Source organism: Glycine soja, chromosome 17, assembly GCF_004193775.1.
Source record: "Glycine soja cultivar W05 chromosome 17, ASM419377v2, whole genome shotgun sequence".
NCBI classification, from domain to species: Eukaryota; Viridiplantae; Streptophyta; class Magnoliopsida; order Fabales; family Fabaceae; genus Glycine; species Glycine soja.
The window spans coordinates 34,596,379-34,615,179 of NC_041018.1; the positions used below are offsets into that span (position 1 = coordinate 34,596,379).

The 18,801-nt window shown below is 33.3% G+C and overlaps 1 long non-coding RNA gene across 1 annotated transcript; it reads left to right on the forward strand.

Annotated features, from left to right (window-relative positions):
• The first annotated feature begins 329 nt into the window (after window positions 1–329).
• LOC114392473 lies at window positions 330–687 on the forward strand. The gene is made up of 3 exons (XR_003662323.1): window positions 330–398; window positions 493–564; window positions 654–687. It is a non-coding gene; the product is annotated as an uncharacterized LOC114392473 (long non-coding RNA).
• Window positions 688–18,801: the final 18,114 nt, after the last annotated feature.

The following is an 18,801-nucleotide window of genomic DNA, read 5'->3' on the forward strand; positions in this document are numbered from 1 at the left end:
GCGGGAAGTACCTCGTCATGCCTCAGTAGAGAAGATAGACATTTGTGAAATAGGCAAGATGGTTGTCGAAGTGAGTAATGACCCAAATTATTCTTTCCTATCTCTAATCAAATCTAAATAATTTTATTGACAGGCTACTGTCCTGCATATAGTTAGTTTCTCTTGCTCTCCGTGTTCTTCTAAGTTGAGTGGTTTTCTCTACTTAGTGATATTGGTCATTGCATGCTTTTCTCATTCTAAAAAAAATCTTTTATGCTTAATGAATGAAGTTTTCTGGTATAGCAGTATAAGCCCAATATCAAAATTGAAGTTGTCACTTTTTGCAGGTCTTTAAAAAATTTTCCCTTATATAGCAGTAGGTTTTGAGGACCCACGTGTAACACTTACTGTTGGTGATGGTATGGTCAGCTTCTCCATATTTTTTTATGTTCCTTAACTACTTTACTGTTTAGGACAATTTTTCTCATGATAGATTGTCTCTCAATGATCTAGGAGTTGCATTCTTGAAGAATGTTCCAGAAGGAACTTACGATGCAGTTATAGTGGATTCATCCGACCCTATTGGTAGGGTATATTGTAGTTCCTTTTGTTTTCTAGTCTTTTTACAGTTAATATAATATTTTTTAATTGAAGTTATATTTGATATCTTTAAGGCCCTGCTCAAGAGCTGTTTGAAAAACACTAAATGTATTCAAAGTTGATCTTCCAAGTTCACTACAAGATGGCCTTAGTGGCCAGTTATTAGAGATTGAAGGTACAGACAAGAGTGATTGGGTTCTTAGTCTAATTAAGATATTACCATACAGCTTAGGGGTCAAGACATGCCTTAAATCTGGACAGAATGGTCTGTCGTGTATATGCACTGCATGCTGGAAATACTATATCAATTAATGATATGATCAAAATAAAGTTTATAAGTAAAAGACAATTTTTACATTTTGAGTTACCTTTTCGGGTTGAACTAGACCCAAATCCAAATATCTAAGGACTAACACTGCAAAATTGCATTGCAGGGGATGGTTTTAATTTTAAGCTTCCAATTACAAGGATTTGTGTAACTTATTGAAGTTAGTGAGCTAGAAATCACTACCTCCTCAAGATATTAACAAAGGCAAATGCTCCTAGTCACAGGCAGATGTTGAATAACTTAGTATTACAACTAGCTATTCAAGAATCAAAATCAATATTTTAAACTATTTTTCCCTCAGGGCATGCCCTCTTAATATAATATTAAAGTGACTTTTATATCATATAACTTTATGAATAAGAAAAATCTTCCTTTGAGTCAGTCAATATTCACTACTATAGCAAACAAAGCATACATATGAATCACAGACCACAAACTGTAGCAAACAAACCTCAGTATCTGCAAGATTATGGTAATATAGAAAGCAATTAACATAGGTAATAAGTGAGGTTGTTATGCATACAGGCAGAAGACAATGAGGTTGTTAAGCATACTTGTAATATATGTTTTTAAAATCTGCTCCTAGTTGTCAGAGACCTCCTCGGAATAAGAAGAAGGATATGAGGATAATAATTTTATGCTTATCAGTTAACCAACTTCACCATTAATTAAATTTAGCTACATTCTCAAAAGAATGTAGGATATTTTGTAGGATAGTTCTTTAAATTGTTTGATCTAAAGGTTTTTGTTTCCTTTTATTTCCATTACAACATCACCATACTTTTCTTTGCAAAAGAAGGGGAAGGTTGCACACTAACTCCAATGAAAGAAAATGTTCTTCCACTCGTGACTGTAAATTTCCAGCAAGGACTTGGCCAGAAGTTTAAACAGCCATCTGGAACTGGTATTGATTTTTCAACATTTGAGGAGTCTGAGTTATTGAAAGTAGGGGACATGGATGTCTATCCTGTTGCAATTAAAGCAGATGCATCCTCCAGCGACCATGATGAATCAAAATCAAATGAAACTCCATCATCCGGTACCTCAAACTCTCAGATAACTCAAGCAGTGTTTGAGAAGGAGAAAGGACAATTTGTTTCTTGCAAGTGCTTTTGATAGTCCTATCATATTCATAGTGTAAGCAAACTCTCAGAACTGAGGTCCTTGATATTGACATTTCTTCAGCTGTTGGTAAGTCTTCTCTCTCTCTTTTTCCATTCCTTACATGGGTTTTGGAAGAAATGGTGGATAAAGTTTTTGTTTTGCTTTGAAAAATCCAAAATTTTAGTTGGTTTGTTTCACTCTTAACTGGTGGACTAGAAAGTTCTTGTTTTTCTGCTATTGGTGTGTTTTTTATGTAGAAGAATGGTGATGGGGGGAGAGTGTGTTTATGTTTGTTTGTGTTATTCTGTGTTTGTGAGTGGTTTGGGAAATTGGTCGGAAAAGGGGCAGTTTTGGCTGGGGTTAGTTGCAAAACTGCTGATTTAGCTCTGCTGGCTAGTGAAAATTAGAGGTGAAGGCATTTTTGTTGGTGGGATTGTGAAATATTTTATTGGTCCTATGATACCCTTTGGCTTTTGGTTTAACAAAATGGTGTTGACCCTCTTGGCAAAAAAAATATAGTTGTTATGGTAAAATACAATGAAACTTCTATGGCTTGAGTGTTTTTCTTTTCTTCTACTTTTTTATATATATAATTTTAATGATTGCTTGCAATTTACATGTCTATTATATATATGAAGTGATTATCCTAATCCTAAATTCACTTTAAATGTGGAAGTTATTGGAACTGAATTCAGGTTTAAAGAAAACAAATAATGGTGATTGTGGTCGCGGTCACATCATTAGTTGAAAACAAAAATGGTTTTGGTGAAAATGAATTTGATTTGTGTTGATAGTGAATGATCATACAGATATATACAAGGAGAAGCTAGCAGTAACCTAGTAGGGTTTCACAAACTAATGGAAAGACAACTAACAATGATCTACATTACAATCATGCACATGGAAGGATACATGTGCTTGATACTTGTAGGCTTGTAGTGGCTTACATTGAAAACAACTTATCAACATGGCTAGTGATTATATCATGTTATGGTATGTTTTCTATGGGGTTAAAAATGGAGGTGAAAAGTTTCGGAATCAGTTTCCCCTGACCCAACTGACTGAACTGGCCTACATATCTGTGGAATATTCTGGTTGTTACAAGATGGCATGTTATGGTGAATAATATTCCTAGTCTTCCTGGAGTTTATCAAACTCAAACTCATACTCGTATCAAACTCAGTATTAAACAATTTCTTAGGTTGTCAATGTGGAATTGGTGTTAGTATTGGTTTATAAATAGATGGAATAAAAACAAAATTTGTGGTGATGGAGAGCTTAATAATTGAAGAGTCAAAATGAAATCAATTTTTGTACAAAAAAAATTACAGACAATAGTTTTTTGGTAAAAATATTTCTGGTTTAGGACAATTTACTACTCAAAGTGTTTATTCATGAAAACCTAATAAATGAGTAACCAATTATTCCTAAACTGGAAATACTTTACCCCAGAATTTTATTTATTAATTTTTGTCATTTTCTCAATTCTATATTTTGTTTTATGGTTTCTGCATTCAGAATAGACTACTAGTGCCCTGTGTTCTTGGAACAACCCATGCAACAACTGTAATATTTAGCATTTAAAATTTTTCTTCACTGGGTCAAATATGAAAAATGTTAAGCTAATTAGTTTTATTTTCTTTTATCAACTGGTTAATTATATTTAATTATATTTGAGGATGGTACGGGTAAGAGCACTTTAATATAGATTATGTTTGATGGTGCTTGCCTGCTAGGTCCCGTCAGTTCAAAAAATTATTAAAAATAAGTTTTGTTTATAATCTGCCTTGTGGAATCCAGGTTAATGTTATCCTATTGTTTTGCCATTTTTTTCCTTTCATTTTTTTCTTCTGAAGACAAGATTTTGCAAGAAATGGATGTTGTATCCTATAGAGTGTTTGGCTATCTTCTTACCTGTAGGTCTATGCAAGGAAGAGGAAAACATTTGTTCTAGTTAATTCTGGTTTAGTGTATGGCTTTGGCTTCATAGGATTTGGCATCCTCGGATTCCTGGATAGAAAGGTATCTGATAAAGTATTGAAACCTAGAATCTTAGATACCTTGAGAGCTCACCATGTTTGCCAAATTAGCACTGGCTTGTACCACACTGTGGTGATCACTAGCAGGGGACAAATATTTGGCTTTGGAGACAATGAAAGAGCACAACTTGGTCATGACACTTCACCAAACATGTAATTTTGACACAAGTAAAGCTTTCTAGGTGTTGTAATTTTCCAAATAGGGGTCAAAAGGGGTCCATGAACCCTATTTGTGCAAAGGTCCAAAACCTCCAAACCAAAACAGTCAACAAAACCATTAAGAATGGGGCCAGAGAATGGGACTCAGTCATGTATAGATCATTTCTGAGATGTGATGATCCAAAAGGAGTAGTGGAATGTGGGACAATCAAGAAATACAGGACTCGTTCTCACAAAGTGAAGGACAAGACACGAATCCAAAAGACGGGTGAAAACTTGGAGACATCCTTGTCCTTGATGAACAAAAGATACAAAGAAGAGAATAAGGTCCCAAAAGGATGTGATGGAAATCTCATCGATCCATCATCTTATAGAGATATTATGTGTGATGAAAAGTCTGAAGATATTGCAGAAGGTATTGCAAAATGAGCTCTTGGTCTGCAAGATTCTCTAATCATGATTCGCAAGTTGCAAGAAGAGGCTTCACCACATTCAGCTTCTTTTAGGAGAAAATAGACTATGAAACCTAAAAGAGACAGAATTGAAGCAAAGATTATTGGTAGAACGCATGCTAATCCATTTGGGGAACAAAGTAATCCAAAGGGGTTTCAAAGACCACAGCCTTCAGCTGGTGGTTGTCTAAGTAATTGCCAAGAGGAACTTAAGAAGGTGATTAAGGAGAGTTTGGTTACACAAAATATGTTTCCAAAGACCTCTGAAAGATTAAACTATGGTTCAAAAACTTTCTCTACAAGCACAAGCCAATATTCTGTTGTCAGGACTAACAACCTTTTTGATCCTTCTTTCTCAGCAATAGCTCCAAAGATGGAAAGACCACCTAGCCTAATTTTCAAGCTGATGGGTTTAGAAGAAGCCCCCTCAAAATCATTTCCAGCTATTAAGCAGCTAGATATGTCAAAGGTAAGAAAGAATGACTCTATAGCTGAGAAACAAAAGGCCCTGAGGGAAACTCTTGACACCACACATTTCAAAGGAATTTTGAAGGAGAGTTTTGTCAAAGAGCCTAAGCTTCATGTGCATCATTTCAATGATACCAATTCCAAGAAATTTCGTGATTTATCTCATATTGCACTTATGAAACCTCAATGTACTCTTTACCAGGAATCAGTAAAAAGTACCTATATGTCAGTTCCTCCAAAAGAGTTACCCATAACAAAATTGAAACCAAAAATAGCCTCTTCTAAAACTATCAAACATAGAAAAGGTTCCAGTTCCACAAACATGGGAAAGAAATGGAAAAAGGTATATGCAAACGGGTGAACAAAGAGGAAGGACCTAAATTTCTCAAAGAGGTTATGAAACTTGATGCAAAAGGAATTAATCCTGTTGAAGAATCATAAGGTAAGGTAAAGCTGTATTGTCACATTGGTCACACATCACAGACAAATGAGACAATTGATAAAAAATGGAAGGTGCAGACCATTAGTAGAAAACAACTGGAAAAGGATATCTCACAACCTATAATTGCGGCAACAAGACCTCAATATCAACGAGGAATCCCCTCCACAAAATTGAGGAAGCTAAAAAGGGGGTCCAGAATCGACATGAATGAGATTTCTTGCCTAAAGAGAATAGGTTCAATCAACATCTCCACTCAAAAATACTAATAATTCGAAGGACCTAAATATTAAGATTAAAAAAAACTGATTTTGTGGTATATTCCTTAACAGGTAGAAAGAATCAGATGAAGAACCAAAGTCCAATTATTAAGCCTGAACCAAAGCCCAATTATTTGATAAAACCATTAAGAATGAGGTCAGAGATGAAATATTTTGATAAATATTTTGTTTTCGTGATCCTGGCTAATTTGATTGTGGTAACAAAAGGATTCATCAAAAGAGTTAAGAAAAACTACTATTGAGTTCTTGTATTAGAGATACTCTAAAATTGAACTAAGCTAAAATAAACATGTAGTATTTAACTTAAACTTATCATATTTTTTATATTAAATTCTCACATTAAGTAATGCCACATGATATCTTTTTTACATTTTCAACAACAAGTTGATATGAGATCTATTTAGAACAAGTTGCATAATTTCAAGAAAACATTTACAAACATATATATTTGATATAAGATCTTACTGACAAGAATAAAAGCAACTAATTAAAGTAAGATTTGCAACATGAAAATATTCCTCATGAATTTTAATGATAATCTTCTTTCTAGTCGTCTTCTTTCTTGACTACCCTACTGAATGTGAAAATGAACTTTAATCTTTCAGATAACAGTCATTAATCATCAATGGTTAATAGTGTATATGAGACAGTAACACCAGAACACAGAACGAGGGTGAAGTCAAATGGAATGCACTTTCTCTTGTGGTTTTGTCAATGTGGAGCATCTAAGTGTAACTGAAATCAACAGTTTTGCTACCTTGAGCATTGGGTTTATGTGGCCTTGTGCTAGGTATGGGATGCACACAGAAAAAAAAAGTAGAGACAAATCAACAGAAGTAGCAACTTAGCATAAAAAACTATAAAACATGAACACCCACTCAAACTTAGCATACTTCTACCATCGTGCAATAACCACATCACTCCTTCCAAACTTAGCATACTTCTACCATCGTGCACACAGGTACAACAACCCACAAAGAACACAAAGTTGACCTATGTACCTCGCGGAGAAAGCTTTGAGCTTTGACCACCGACGAGTGTTTCAGCACCCTAATACCTAGCGGAGGATTGTATGTAAGGTTTTCTTCGAGCCATAGTTCCAAGAGCAGTGTAGGGTTTTCTTTGAGTTTTATTCGATAGGGGGTTATGTAGGTTCGACCGAGCGGTTTCCGATAGTATTGAAAACAATGTGGGACAATGTGGGTGTCGAGCGAGCGGTTTCCGGTAGATTTCAAGTGGGAGGAGAAAGAGAAGAGAGACTGCAGGGTTTTCGAGCGCATGGGTTGTGAAATTTCAATGTTTTAACTTATAAACATAACAACATCGGTTTTTTAAGGATAACCGATGTTAACTGAATATAGTTGACATTGGTTTTTAGAAAACCAATGTTAACATCAACAAGGTAACATCAGTTTCTTAAAAAACTGATGTTAAGTTCAACTCCTTAACATTGATTTTGTCAAAACCGATGTTAACTCTATGAAGTTAACATCGGTTTTTCAAAACCGATGTTAACATATTCATCTTAACATCATGTTAACATCGGTTATTTACATAACCGATGTTAACATGAAGTAGTTAACATCGGTTTTTCTAAAACCAATGTTAAGTAACTTCATTTATTTACAAAAATGCCATCGCGCTTTCGTTAACATCGGTTTTCGCAATAACCGATGTTAATTGACCGATGTAGAAAGCCTTTTTTTTAGTAGTGTTTATATGATTATGAAATTGTAGGTTAACCTCTCGGTACATCCCTAAAACCTTAGAATGATGATAAACATTGATCAATTCATTCAATATAAAAAGTGATAGAAAAAAATTGAAAAGGAACAAAAATTAATTCTTTCAAAGTTCATAGGACTATGCTCAATCCTAGAAATAAAAATAACTACTCACGGATAACCACAAAATCAAAACAAATTTAGAAAAGAAAGATAAAAAACCGAAGAAAGATAAATGGTTAAGGTTCTATCACTCTTCCCTAAGTCGACAAACATCAAAATGCATAACCCTATTCTAAAGTTCAAAAGGGTATTTAAAGATAATGCACTAAAAAGTTCAGACTTAAATACAATTAAAATCATAAAAACAATGTAAATTTACATCTGATGTCGCTCACAACCGTGAACCTTGATATCGTGGGCAAACAAATTAAATGAGTTCCAAAATGGATCATAGTTGTGATCTATCTCAAAGTTGTGAACCTTGCTTCTTGTTCCAAAGCTTGCTCCAACAATGTGGATCACACGTGTGAACTGTATCTCACGGTTGTGAGACTTCCCCAGGCTTCAAAAAAGTCAATTTTTCTTCTCTTCTTGGCATCTACAATCTCCAATAATCCATCTCAAGTTCCCACAATGCCTCTCTAAGTTGCTTAAGGTACCCTCAAACTCTTGAATTAATATCTGAAAACAGAATAACATCATACGCATAGCCAGTTACACAGAAGATAATGCCAAAATGTACAACTAAACTAAATGAAATGCATTACAAATGTAGTATGAAATGCACAATGCATCAATAATTATTCTATAATTTATTTACTTTTTTTTAAAAAAAAAAGGTAACTTTAAAATATATTTCACACAAAATAATAATTAAAAGTAACAATTTCATAAAAATATAGTTAGATTTAAAAATTCACAAAAAAATTATTTTAATTAATAATTCAAGATACAAATTATTAAAATTTATATTGACTAAATAACTTCCATAACATGTGCTTTATATATTATTCCAAGGCTTATATACATTAATAGTTTATGCATTAACAATGTAAAGAAATTTTACTCTTTCATTAAATCACAAATCATCATCTATAATAGAATAAATGACTATTTAGGTTCCTAAATATGTAAATCAGTAAGAAATTAGTCTCTAAAAGAACAAAATTTCTGATTTAGTCATTGAATATTTAAAAAGTACAACAATTTTTTGCATGTTATTAAGTTTGTGAGACTATTTTATCATTAATATATAATTTTAAAGAATCAATTTGACATTAAGTTATATATTTAGGACCAATTTGACATTAAGTTTTAAACTTCAGGGACAAATTTGTCATTAAGTTATATATCAGATGTAATTGTCGAACTTTTTACATATTACGAGACATAATTCAATTTTTTTATTCTTTCAATAACTAAATTGTCCCCGGTTTACATACTTAGGGACTAAAATGACCATTTATCCTATATAATAAGTTTGTTGAAATTTATCTTATATAATAAGTTTGTTGAGTTTTACAATAACTCCTTAAAAGTTATATTTACCATATTTTATGATTGATTGATAGTGTAAAGTTTTTTATACTAACAATGCTTGGAAATTAAAATCTAGAAAAAAAATAACGATGCACTTTTATTTTTTAATATTTCATTTATCATGAAAATATAAATTAAATTAAAATTATTTATATTATTCACTTCTTTTGTTGCACTTAAAAATAATAACAAATGGTAAAGGATCTTTATAGCGAAGACCTCTAGCATTAAATTATTGAGTACAACCACTTATGAGAACTAAGTATTTTGTTTAAGAAAGATATTCTATAATGCATTTTTTACAATTTTAATGACTTATATAAGTCTAATGATATAATTTGCATGAGTTCAAGAAACTCTATCATTACACATCTAATTGGAGATATAGCAAGACAATATGTTGGTTGGGATATGACTCAAAAGTAGGAGTGATAATGTGGGGTGAGTCAAATGGATTGGCCTGCTGAACTCGCCTCAAAATGGTCGAGTGGGGTAAGTATTTCAACCCACCTGCCCGTTGCAGCCCACTCCGCCTAATCTGCCAACCTGGCGGGCCACAAGTGGGATGGGACAGGTTGACCCACCGTCCCACTAATTATTGTATTTTTTAATAATATTATGTTATCAATTTTATGTATGTTAGAATTTGCAAAATTTGAAATCTATTCCTAAACATAAATATTTTTTTTGTATGTGTATCTATATCATCACTTCGCATTAACAAAGCTTTTAATTATAGTTAATAGTGATGCTTTGATGTTTGGAAAGTTAATGTTGTATATGAACGAATTGGAAGTAGTAAATTTATGAATTTCATTGGTGATCTTTTATATACTAGACATAGAACTGACCACATTATATTTCTTTTGGAACCTTGGTTTTACGTGTGTACACACTATACAAATATAGGCTCAAATTGGTTGAAATAGATTCATATTGCTTAGTGGGGGTATATGATGTGTGTTATTTTATCTTGTGTAATGTTTGATTATATTTGTGTCAAATAAAATGCTTGAGAGTGTCTTACAAAGGTTGTAAAATTAGTATAATTAAAATACATATATTTTCAAATGAAATGAAAGACATACACAAAAAATTTCAAATTTATTTTCAAATTTGGCAGGCTAGCCCGCCAACCCCACCCTAAGTTGAGACAGGTCAAGATGTCCAACCTGTTGAGATTTGGCGGCCCCGCCTACCCCACCCTATTTTTGGCTTGCTAAAGACGGGCCAAGCCAACCACATTGCCACCCCTATTCAGAAGAAGTATGGTTGGGTCAAGTCGTTACATGGAGGTGTGTGCATATAATAGGGAGAGAAAAAGGTTACATTGGTTAACTGTAAATATGATAAGGTTGGGAGATTATTATAAGGCTTAAATACATTTTTTGTTCTTTCAATTTAGTATTTTTTTTTTGCTTTTCTTTCTTGCAATTTTATTGGTAAATGACCATTTTGGTCCCTAAATGTGTAAATCAATAACAATTTACGATGTATTTCTAACACACTAGAAGTGGGTTGAATTATATATATATATATATATATATATATATATATATGCAAAGGTTAAAAGCTTAAAATAAAGAGTATAAACACTTGTTTTATACTGCTTCACTCAACCTCTTGAGTTACGTCTAGTTCTCCTTCAACACTTTGAAGGATTCCATTAATCAAAACTGATTACAAAATAAGTATTCTACCTTTCACTTCTGGTTACACCAAGTATTCTTTATGCTACTACTGGCACACCCTTAATCCCCCTAAGATTACCAAGTTTTCTTTGATCACTAAGTCATTCCTGATTTTCCAAACAATAAGTTTGATAAATACATCTGATTCAACTCTCTCAAAGAGAATAAACAATAAGCTCAGTTATAATAAAAACTTTGCACAACAAAGTATAGCTCTTTAAGTTCAAATGTTTAGATTGTTCAATGATTTCAATAGAGTTTCAACACTTAAAAAATAATGATAACTTTGTTGTTGATTCTAGTGCCTAAGTCTTTTGTATATAGGCTTCAATGGAATGTATCCATTGTGGGATCTATGCCTTCTTGAAAGGATTTGTTGTCATATAGTTGTCAGCTTTTGCCACATGTAGAGGAGTAAGAGGGGGGCGGGCAGAGACAACATTATACTGTCCTTTTTGCACTACACAATTTTTTGCTCCACTACATGTAGTATAACAATTTTGTAGAGAATATTCATTTTTGCTTAATTTTTTGTGTACACACTTGAAATTCAAATGATTAGTAATTTAAAGCACACGAGAGAAATATAATATTTCTAAGATTCTAGAACATGTATCAATCTCGTGAATTGAACAAGTGTACAAAGTCATATCTGGACGTTAACCAACTTAGATATAAATTATTTGTGTAAGTTAGTTAGCTTTTAATTGGATGGTCAAACAGACACAACATTTTGGATGTTGATTTTCATAAAAGTTTGGATGCTTGTTTTAGTTACAATGCTTTGGATGTTGGACGATCTATTTGTAAAACAAGTTCCTTGTTTGGATGCTTAGAAAGCATAGTGAATAAAAATAAAAGACTCGGGTATGATTTTGTTACCAATCATGTATTGGACGATGTGCTTCCTATAACACTCAATTGAAATTCATTAGTCCATACAAAATTTAATACATTTGTTATCATCAAAACCATATATTTTTGAGGGGTTAGAGACCATCCAATGTCATTGGTTCTAACAATTTGGTCCTTGAAAGAATAAAAATTCTAATTTAGTATCTAAATGTGTAAAAAGTGTGAGAATTACGTCTCGTCTCATGTACAAATTAATGAAAAATATGTCATTGAATTTTACAACTTAATGTCAAATTGTTCATAAAAATATAACTTAATGTCAAATTAGTCCTTGAACATTATAACTTAGTGACAAAATGGTCCTAAAAACTTTTTAAAAATGTTCTTTTTACACACAACATTATGACTTTATGTCAAATTCGTCCTTAAACATTATAACTTAATGACAAAATAATCTTATAAATTTAACGACATGACTAATTTATCTTACTTTTTATAATTCGAGGACTAAATTAAAATTTTTCATCTTTCAGGGATCAATTTGTCATAGTTTCACACTTTTAGGAACAAAAATAATTTTTCACCTTATTTTTTAACTACTTTTGTTCAGGACAAACTTAACAATAATACTATAATTTTAATTTATTAATATTTCATAGTTGATTAAAAATATTATTGAAAAATAATATTAATATTAAAATTCTAAAGTATATAAAGAATAAATCTATATGAATATTTGAAATATGTAAAATTATTATTATATATATATATATAATTTGCAGGAAAATTAACTGCGGATTGAAAATTCATCGGAAAATAACGAAAAAATATGAAATTGGCCGGAAAATCCGTAGGAAAGATCATGCAAATTTGAAAATTGACAGAAAGCTATTATCCACAAAGAAATTACCCACCTATTAAAGTTTGTAGGAAAATTCACAAAAAATGGATTTGAAATTTTTGTGAAAAATCCACCGGAAATTCCACACCTAGGCAAAGTTATAGCATGGGTTCACGTGACAAAATTGGATGGGACTATGGTGACTAGCCTTGGAAAGGTTGCAAGAAGGCTTTCAATGTGTAAGAGTAAATGGTGTTATGTAATTGTTTACCTGCGAGCACAATTAAGGGACGTGGTTCTGAATAAGATTTGAAGTTGAAATATATATGTTGTATTATTGCATGAAGTGAAGGAGTTCCAGTTTAGGTCTTTTTGTCTGGTTGAGTTGTCTTGAATGTGTTTATTCAGCACAGATGGTTTGCTTTGGAGCCAAGAGGATGCCAACCGCTTACAAGGCAATGTTTTGGAAACAAAGGGGAGGGGGAATCAGTGATTTATTTTCTCCACCACAGGTTACAATATGTCAAGGTACGCTCATAATATTTAATTTATGTTGTTTGATCTAAATATGTCATTTAAATTTATTTGCATGTTTAGATCAGTACCTATTTAATTTACATTTGGTATCAGAGCTTGTTTGAGTTGGTCTCGAACCCTTGCCCTACAACAAGAAATGACTTCCTTTGCCACTAAGCTATTGCGATTTATTTGTTTATTAGGTGCAGTTCATGTATATTTATAATTGTTGAAGGATAAATCATTTATGTGCAAGCTATTTAAAATTGTGTGTCTCTAAGTTATGCTGAACATGCAATATTATGTTAAATATTGGTATGCATTGGATTTGATCCTTTAAAGTTTATTACATGTTGAATGGATATACGTACAATATTATTTTGAATTGGTATACATGTAATTTTTATGATTTAATATTGAGCACGTTTGCATTATTAAGTATGTTATGCAAAGATTATTTTTGAATGTTAAGTGATTAATATAATTTTATTAAATTAGAGAGTAGCCACATCATCTTTAATTGAGTCAAATTATATGCTAAATTTATAATCACATTAGAAATATTAATTGTGATTAATCATATGTAATGTGATGAAATCTACCCACAAGAATTTTGTTGTATTTGTATGATTAATTAGGATAAAATATTAGATTATATTTCTTAATTTACCCACAGGAATTAAGGAAAAGAACATGATTTAATAGTTTTATCGTAAAGTTGCATGATGAATCTAATTGAATAGGACTTTAGCCCACATGCAAGTTTTGTGTCAATAGATTCATATATTGAGACATGATTTGCATTGGCAAAACATGACATTTGTTTAGTCTCAAATTTTCTTAATGAGCATGTGTGTTTGTTTGTAATTTCACAATCTATGAATATTTCTTGTGACCTTCCCATATTGAAAGGTGATAATTATAAGGTTTGGAAGGAAATAATTTTCCTTCACTTGGGTTGGATGGATATTGACTATGCTATAAGGAAGGATGAGCCACCGGCTATTACTGAAACTAGCGAACCTGATATTGTTGACCTTTATGAAAAGTGGGAGAGATCTAATCGTCTCTCCGTTATGTTCATAAAAACCAACATATCCGCTAGTATCCAGGGTTCAGTTGACTAGCATGATAAGGTCAGAGATCTGTTGAAAGCCATTGATGAACAGTTTACAACCTCTGAGAAGTCGCTTGCTAGCACACTCATTATGCAGTTCTCTTCCATCAAGCTTACTCGAACGAGAGGTGTGTGAACATATCATGCACTTAAGGGACATAGTGGCTCAGTTGAAAACCCTTGAAGTTACCATGTCTGAATCCTTCCTGGTACATTTCATTTTGTGCACCCTACCTCAACAGTATACACCCTTTAAAATCTCTTACAACACACATAAGGATAAATGGTCTATTAATGAATTGATGACCATGTGTGTTCAAGAAGAGGAGAGATTGATAATGGAAGAGGGTGAGAAGGTAAATTTGACTACTTCTACTTTTGGAAAGGATAGGAAGAAGTCTGTAGGCACCAATAAAGGAAGGATTCCAACTCAACCAACAATTAAAAAGGAGTCAAAGTGTTTCTTTTGTAAAAAGAAAGGACACATAAAGAAGGACTGCCCCAAATTTAAAAGTTGGTTCGAGAAGAAAGGTACACCATTTACTTTCATTTGTTATGAATCTAATATGATTAATGTGAACCATAATACATGATGGATTGACTTTGGTTCTAAAATTCATGTTTCTAATACCTTGCAGGGTATGGAAAGCCTAAGGAAGCTAGTGGGAAGTGAGTAGTGCATCTACTCAGGGAGTAGGATGAGCTTGCATGTAGAGGCCATTGGAACATGCGTCTTAGTTTTAAGTAGTGACTTTAAATTACATTTGGAGAAAGTTTTTTATGTTCCTAGTTTTTGTAAAAACTTAATTTTTGTTTCTAAACTTGCACCTTTGGGATTCTATTTTAATTTTACAGACTTTGGTTTTAATTTATTGAATAAATATGAAATTATTGGTCGTGGTCAATTGGTTGATGGTCTTTATTCGATTGAATTGAAAAGCGACGCTACTTATAATTCTATGCACGTTTCTATTGGGTTAAAACAATGTATTGTGAATGAAGAATCCTCTATGTTGTGGCACCAGAGATTAGGACATATCTCTATTGAGAGAATCAAGCAATTAGTAAATGAAGGAGTACTTAGTACTTTGGATTTCGCTGATTTTGATACTTGTGTAGATTACATTAAGGGTAAGCAAACTAACAAGTCTAAAAAGGGTGCAAAGAAGAGTTCTAATTTATTAGAAATCATACATACAGACATACATTGTCCAGACATGGATGCAAATAGTCCAAAATACTTCATAACCTTTATAGATGATTATTCACGATATATGTATCTCTACTTACTTCATTCTAAGAATGAAGCTTTAGATGCCCTTAAAGTTTTTAAGGCTGAAGTTGAGAAATAATGTGGAAAACAAATTAAGATCGTGAGATCAAATAGAGGTGGGGAGTACTATGGTAGATACACAGAGAATGGACAAGCATCAGGTTCATTTGCGAAATTTCTTCAAGAACATGGGATTGTTGCCCAATACATTATGCCTGGTTCTCTGGATCAGAATGGTGTGGCAAAACGAAGAAATCGAACCTTATTAGACATGGTGAGAAGCATGAGGAGTAATGTAAAGCTTCCTCAATTTTTGTGGATTGATTCTCTTAAGACGGTTGCGTATATATTAAATCGAGTTCCAACCAAGGTTATCTCAAAGACACCTTTTGAGTTATTCAAGGGTTGAAAACCAAGTTTGCGACATATACGCGTTTGGGGATGCCCGTCTGAAGTAAGAATTTATAATCCACAAGAGAAGAAACTAGACCCTAGGACTATTACTGGGTATTTCATTGGATATGCTGAAAGGTCTAAAGGGTATAGGTTCTATTGTCCATCCCACAACACTAGGATTGTGGAATCAAGGAATGCAAAGTTTCTTGAAAATGACTTGATCAGTGGGAGTGATCAATTTCAGAACATTTCTTCTGAAAGGGATCACTATGAAGCTGAATCTTCTGGGACAAGTAATAGGTTGGTAGTCATTCCTACCCCTCAAGTTAAAATGGGTGTTAGACAACCAGTGATTGAAGTTCCACAAGCTGTTGAAAGTGATCATGTAGATCAAGTTGTTTGTGAGGAACAACATGATGATATTGAACAAACTGGTGAAGAACCGGTTGAACAAGTTCCTCAGCAGGATGATCAAGCAGCATTAAGAAGATCTACTAGAGTAAAAAGGACAACAATTCCTAGTGATTATGTAGTGTACCTACAAGAATCAGACTACAACATTGGAGCCGAAAATGATCCTGAGACGTTTTCATAAGCCATGAGTTCTAAGGAATCAAATTTGTGGTATGATGCTATGAGGGATGAGATGGATTCTATGGCATCTAACCAAGTTTGGGATCTCGTTGAGTTGCCTGTTGGTGTAAAAGCCATCGAATGTAGATGGGTCTTCAAAACAAAGAAAGACTCAGAAGGCAACATTGAGAGACATAAGGCAAGACTTGTTGCTAAAGGATTCACTCAAAGAGAAGGAATCGATTACACAGAGACCATTTCCCCTGTATCTAAGACAGACTCTCTTCGAGTAATTTTGGCATTAATAGCTCATTTTGATCTTGAGCTACATCAAATGGATGTGAAAACGGCGTTCCTGAATGGTGATCTAGAAGAAGAGGTTTACATGAAATAACTTGAGGGATTCTTATCTAGTGTTGGTGAGCACTTAGTATGCAAGCTTAATAAGTCCATTTATGGATTGAAACAAGCCTCTCGCCAGTGGTATTTAAAATTTCATGAGTTCATTTCTTCATTCAGCTTTGAAGAGAATGTCATGAATCACTGTATGTACCAGAAGGTTAGTGGGAGTAAGATTTGTTTCCTTGTATTATACGTAGATGATATTTTGCTTGCGACTAATGATAAGGGTATGCTATATGAGGTGAAACAATTTCTCTCAAAGAACTTTGATATGAAGGATATGGGAGAGGCATCTTATGTCATAGGCATAAAGATCCATAGAGAAAGATCTCGAGGCATTTTAGGCTTGTCTCAAGAAACCTATATCAACAAAGTTTTAGAGAGATTTAACATGAAATATTGTTCACCAAGTGTAGCTCCCATTGTGAAGGGTGACAAACTCGCTTTGAGCCAGTGCCCCAAAAATGATTTTGAGCGGGAACACATGAAAAATATTCCATATGCTTTAGCAGTTGGAAGCCTTATGTATGCTCAGGTTTGCACTAGACCTGATATTGCGTTCGCTGTTGGAGTCTTGGGAAGATATCAAAGTAATCCAGGTATTGACCACTGGAAAGCTGCAAAGAAAGTGATGAGATATCTTCAAGGAACAAAGGATTACATGCTCATGTATAGACAAACTGATTGTCTGGAAGTGATTGGTTACCCCGACTCAAACTTTGCTGGTTGCATTGATTCACGAAGATCAACATCTGGTTATATTTTTAAGTTAGCCGGTGGAGCTGTATCTTGGAGAAGTGCCAAGCAAACCTTAACTCCTACTTCCACTATGGAGGCTGAGTTTGTTTCCTGTTTTGAGGCTACCTCGCATGGTGTATGGTTGAAGAGTTTCATGTCTGGCCTTAGAGTTGTGGACTCTATTTCTAGGCCATTAAAGTTGTATTGTGACAACTTTGTTGCGGTGTTTATGGCTAAAAACAACAAAAGTGGAAGTCGAAGTAAGCACATCGACATCAAGTACTTAGCCATAAGAGAATGTGTTAAAGAAAAGAAAGTGGTCATTGAACACGTCAACACTGAGTTGATGATTGTTAATCCTTTAACTAAAGGCATGCCACCAAAGAATTTTAAGGATCATGTAGTACGAATGGGACTCGGTTCCATAATGTAATTTCATTGTACGTACATTTGTTATTTTCAATGAAACTCTTATTTAGTTAGATATTTTCTCATATGATTTTGTGCACATATTTATTTATTTCGAAAAAATCATTCGGTTTAGATATAGAATAAATATATGGTTTATTCATTAAGTTTAGAGCTAGTGTTGAGAGACTTGATATATTGTGGTACATGGAAGATAGTACTCATCATCAGAGGACCTATCGCCATGACTCATATATTATGTTTCTTGTTATGGTTGATGTTGAGTTAAATGGACCAAGTGAGAGAATGTTGGAAGCCCACATTCCACATGCTTCTTTTTATTTTATTCCCGTTGCATTTTTTTTGGGAATTTTATTTTCTGAATCTGGTCCATTTTCCTTCCACATTCAACCCCTATCTTTGCAACCACCTTCAGTAACAAATCACATACTCATCCTCTATCTCACGTTCTGATAACAAATTGGTTGAACTCTTTGATGGACAGACTCTATAAATAGGATGAGATGCTCTCAGTTTTGTATCACCAAACCCACTTCTCTATTCAGAAAAATACACCATCTATTCAGAGCGAGTAAGGATCTGGAAGAATAAAATTACCTTCAGGTTCGTGTATGTGCCGCTTCGCGTTCGATTTGCAATGGTTGAAGGTACGCTCGTAATATTTAATTTCCGTTGTTTGATCTGAATATGCCATTTAAATTGATTTGCATGTTTAGATTAGTACCTATTTAATTTACAGAAACATCAAAAATACTTTCTTTTCTTTTGATGCAACATAGTTAAATATTTCACATTGCAATCAACATTAAGTTGGTTTTTACGCTTCCTCGGTGGTAATTTCAGTTATCATGAGTA